Genomic DNA, 5,660 nt, shown 5'->3' with positions numbered 1-5,660 from the left:
CTGACGATTTTGATCGGTTAGCGGAGGGTATGACTTATTTTAACCGCGACGGGGTGCTTGTATGGTTATCACCTCAAGTACCTCGCCGGCTCGCCCCCTGCATTGAAGAGCAGATGCTGGTCGACCCTATGTTTTTTTTTTTTTTTTTACTCATTGGATTTCAAAATTTCCACTGTGAATTGGATTTCAAAATGTAAAAGCGCCCACGATTAAGCGGCATTTCGCACTTTTTTTTTTTTTTTGAGATTAGTCAGACATGAAAAATACCTTGTAAATCATCTTCTAGAAATATTTGATAAGATAACTAATGTAGCATATGTTTTCTTTAACGGCATTATATCAGCTTGAAATTACTTGAAGCTCACAAGCGTGTCAAAGTAAACATTTGTAAGTATAGCTGATACTATATAAGCTAATCCCATGAGAAAGGTTCCATCAAATGGTCCATTTGGTGATGCTCAAGGATCATATTTTCTTGTAGATATGTACATTAGCCCTTTGTGAGTAGAAAAATGTCGCAAAATTGTCTCCAGCGTCTGGAGATGACGGTTTATTCTATTAATACTGAAAGAGGATAATACTTAAATACCAAAAAATAGAAGATAATACTCCACAGCAAATGAGGAATTCATGTCAAAAAATTAAGAGTCTCGGGTGCACAATGAGAAAATAAACATTACCCTAGCTTCGATTTTGAATTTAGCAAGAACAGAATTCTTTAGATAGGAGGAGCTCTGATACAAAATGAGCACATAATCCATCACATATTAATTTGACCATGTCAAATTGGTTTAGATGAGTTTTAAGAGTAAGAACCACTGTATCTAGAATTTAATCGGATATTATAATTGTGGAAAGTCAACAGCTCAAAGGAATTCTTTCCTTTTTCTTGACAAGATCACAGAATGATGAGACTAATCTGCCTGACAAAGATTATTGTTAATATTTCTTTTTGTTATCAGTTCTTAGTTGAGAACCCATGCAAAATATAGATGGTTATAATGCAAAACTCGTCATCTTGGGGAAAAAAATCTATAGCAATCACGTTCAAAATTTGACATCAAGTTTTTTTCATTGCAAAAATAGCATATGGGTGAAGACTCATGGAACCTTTCAATAAGATAGAGCCAAAGGATTCAAGAAAATGGTGATCAATGATGTGGATTCAGCGTCAAGCTTTACTCAGACTTACTTATTTTAGCTTAACTTATGTTTTTGGCCTCTAAATTTTAGGTTAGATTTTTAAAACACCTCTAAAGTTTTAAAAGCTCAAATTTAGTTCCTTTATTCTCTCGATTATTTTAATGTGATCCTTTCCTTCGGATTCCAATCATTTTTCTCTTATCGAAAGTTCTAGCTAGCAATAATTAGTACTTACATGACTGATTATGCAGTAAAAATCACTTAGATAGATGATTACATGGTCGATTGAAAAAATGGTGATATATAGATAATGACATGGTATGTAGATAATGATATGATAAAATAAATAAAAAAATTTTATTCGAATGATGCAGTATATGGGTGATGTTATGAAATATAAATGATAATATGGCATATAGATAATAATGTGGTGTTCGACAAGTTGACACTTTTAGTTACAAAAATTATACAAAATATGCCACGCCATTATTTATATGCTATGTTATGATCGATATACTATATCATCACTCATATATTATATTATCAAAATAAAAAAAATTTATTTTATTGTACTATCATCTATCCATTATGTTATTGCAAATCTGTAATATCATCGGCCACATACTCACCAATTAATATCAGCAAAAATTTTTGATGAGAGAAAAATAATAAAATCCAAAAGAAGGATTATGTTAAAATAATTATAAAAATAGATGGATCAAATTTAATTTTTTTAATTTTAGATATATTTTTAAATTTGATATAAATTTTAGAGGAATAAAAAATATAATTTATCTTTTTTATCCATCTTTAAAATAATCCCGAGCATGCATGATGCATTGTTGACGAGAAGAGACGGCATCATCTCACGTAATACGTGTTTTATTTTAATCTATGTTACTAAATACCCTACCATTTCTACCTCATGAAGGCATATCTTGCCTATACTTTTTCTCTGAAGAACCAAGCCCAGAGGAGGGTGCGTATCGACCGATAAAACAAATAAAGAAAATAAAAAGAAACAGAAGGTGTCCTAGAACGATACATGGACTCGCGAAAAAACGCTCAAGGCCTCCGCCCCTATAAAATAATAAAAAAACGTCTTTTTTTTTTCCCCTCTCTTTCTCTTTTTTTTTTTTTTTTTCTTTTTTTTTTTTTTGATACAAGCGGTGCCCTCTCTCTTTTTAACCCTTAAATAATTGTAGAGACTCCATGAATTATTTCGTCGGGATGGTACCACGCAAGCGATCACCCCAACAAATGGAGGGGTACAGCTGCTATAATGCAGCTCGACAGGGCCTTCTGTCCTCGCGCCAGTGGCTGCACTCACGAGAGGTTTTTTTTTTTAAAAAAAACAGAATTGCATGTGATTTCTGTAAATGAAGTAATTTCTTACTTGAGAAGTCAAACCGGTTGAATATGGAATGAAGAGGAAAGGGACTCTTAGCTTCATTGGATATTCAATTGAGTGCAGTCTTGCTCGTCCTTCCCATAAAGAATGCTGTCAGGCCTACTCTTTTACTGTTTAGTTACGTAACCCTTAATAATCAAATTCAAAAGCCTCTGGCAATGAACTTTGTCATTTTTCCGAGAGAACTGACAAGATGATATTTGAATCGGCAAACCATAGTACGTCAGATATTCTGCGAATTTGATATTTGTAGCTAAATATCTTCTTTCCAATCATCTTCCTCCTTCGCTGGGTAAGCATTATTTATACGTAGAGAAATAATAGAATTGGAGTTTGAAGAAGTTCTCCATTATACGTGTATTCTTCGTAACTGATGTCTTAATGATATAATCTGTCATTAATTGCATTGCCTCCATTAGGTCTTTATCTAATCGATGATAAAAGGTTCTCTTTTTTCGGTAAGGATAAAGGTTTTCTTTTTATCCTACCGTACCTATTTCTAAGAGTGAGTATGGACCGATTTCATATTCGAACATAAATCGAATCAGTCTTGAACGGTTTAGCATTTTTAGAAACTAAATCAGATCAAAAAAAGATTGAAATCAAACTAAACCAATATGATTTAAATAGTCTGGTTTGGTTTGGTTTAGTTTATCGATTTATATTATTATTATTATTTGAAATTTATGAAAACTTGTTTCTTTTTCATATAAGAATACTATCAAGAGTATTTATCCAGTAAAATAATTTAAATTGACATAAGATATTACCACTCAATAAAATAAAATTCTTAAACAAATACTATCATTAAGGATTAAGATAAATATCTCCAATATATTACAAAAAAAAAAATAAATCAATAAGTAAGTCACTTAGGATTTAAGGCTAATCAACATAAAATTAAATTATAAACACATCATAAATCCAAAATTATTTTATAATATATTAATATTTAACATAAACAGTATCCTAATCAAAATGACGTCGTTTTATTAAAGCCGATCTGATTCAGTTTGAGAATAGTTTTATTTACTGAAAATCTGAATCAATCCAAACTTATTTTTTATATGTCAAAAATCAACCAAACCAAGCCGAATAAAATTTTAAACCAAATTAAATCTGCATTTGGTTCAATTTTATTGGTTTGATTGGTTCAGATTCGATTTTTACTCACCCCTACCTACTTCATTGTGCTAAGCTTAGTTGCAAATTAAATTTTATGGGGGTAAAAAAACTTATCTGGATAATAAGATTTCTTTCATATGATAGAAGCTTTTGATGTTTGTTAGAAGAATAAGTGCAAGAAATAAAATATATTTAATATGCATTAAATTTTGTAATAATTTGAATCTTATTACAAAGAAAAATTTTCATTATGTTTCTTTCCATACATTTAGAGAGTGGATGGAGTAAAAAGTAATTAAAGGATAACTTTATTTTTTCCATGATGTAAATCTAATCTATCAAAATGGTGGAATAAAACTACAGCATTTGATTTTTTATTTAACCCTTCTCAGTATAAGGCTATTCCTCTCCTTTCTTAGGTGTTTGGCGGGATATATCCTACCTTGGAGAGATATCCTCCGCTGTTCTTCGACGAAACATGCAATCCTTAGCTTGATCTCCCTCTTGCATATTATCAAATTTAATATCTTTATTTCTCTATGGTTATCAACTTTTGTAGTTGATCATGTTGTTAGTTAGTATCTAGTGATCTAAGTTCCTATCCCAATACATCAAGCCAATTAACAAAGGGTAACCCTTTTAAAAAAAAAAAAAACTAAAATCCTTTCAAAATCTTGTTTCCTTCTCCCATAAATGATGAGAGAGAGAGAGAGAGAGAAAGGGAGAGGGACTCATTATTGGTGAAGGATATGAATTTGCCCAAGTAAATTTGTTACTAATTAATTTGTCGTGAAAAATAGAGGAAGGACGTACACTCAAGTTTGAACCAAGAACCTTGGCAGCAAGCACAAGGTACGACCATTAAGATGAGCCACAGTTTGCTATTGTATTGATTATTTGACTTGAATCTCCAATAAAGTGACTGGTGGTTGGAACTTGAACCTGAACCTGATCCGGAGGATATGGAGTTCTATCATCCCAAATTCAGCCAAGTTAGGTCGGTCAACCGAGTCAACTGGAGCTAGGTCTTTCAAAATTGCTTTTTGAGTTAGGTCAAATTAGGATTCGCTGGGTTGGACCATGTAGGGTAGCATACGAGTGGGTCATTAGAGCGGCACGTATGCCAGTCAATTGGATCTTGGGAAATAACCTATCCAAAACCTTGATAAAAGTGGGTTGTCTGGAGTTGGGACATAAAATTTCTACAGCATAGCTACTCTAGAAGATCACGTACTAGAGATTTTAAATTTGCAATTTCAAAATTTGACGTTTTTATAAATATTAGTCATGTTTGTGCATCGGTAGATAATCTTAAAAATAATATAGATTGCCTTCAAAATAAATTATCATCATTAAATGTCATAAGTTGATTACTATATTTGATACATATAGATAATATTATAGTAAAATTACTAAAAATTTGATTGACATGTTTAGTATGACAATCAGCTTATCGATAATGAAATTAAATTTTAAAATATCTCCAATAATTTTATCCTAATGCTTTTTTTTCTCTGATGAGAAGTAGCGGGATGATGTGGTGGTGCACGGAGAAATGGCGAGTTGGAGGTATGAAAACTACGGGTATGGGGGTGAAAAGGGCAGGCAGTGTAAGCTGTGTAGGTGATGGGGATGAGCCGCAGGAGGTGGTGAGGACTTGGTGGAGGAGCCGCAAGCGAGGGACGCACGCGGAGGGAGGTGGAGCAGATGGGGAGAGGTTGGACAATGAATTTTGTATGTTTTTTTTAAAAATAATTTTATTCAAATTTTTATTGTGACATTATCAAAAAAATGATAATAGCCACTTCTTCCAAACAATTCAGATTATTTCGTTGAAGATAATTTAGATTATCATTCAAAAAATATATCAAATATAATAATTAATAAGTTATTTTAAATTCCAGTAATTTTGATAGATTACAGTATCAAACGCATCCAATGGTCGTTACTTTCTTTCATGAGAGCCCAATCACCATACTCT

The sequence above is a fragment of the Elaeis guineensis genome, chromosome 4, assembly GCF_000442705.2.
Source record: "Elaeis guineensis isolate ETL-2024a chromosome 4, EG11, whole genome shotgun sequence".
Classification (NCBI taxonomy): Eukaryota; Viridiplantae; Streptophyta; class Magnoliopsida; order Arecales; family Arecaceae; genus Elaeis; species Elaeis guineensis.
This window is presented reverse-complemented; position numbering follows the sequence as displayed.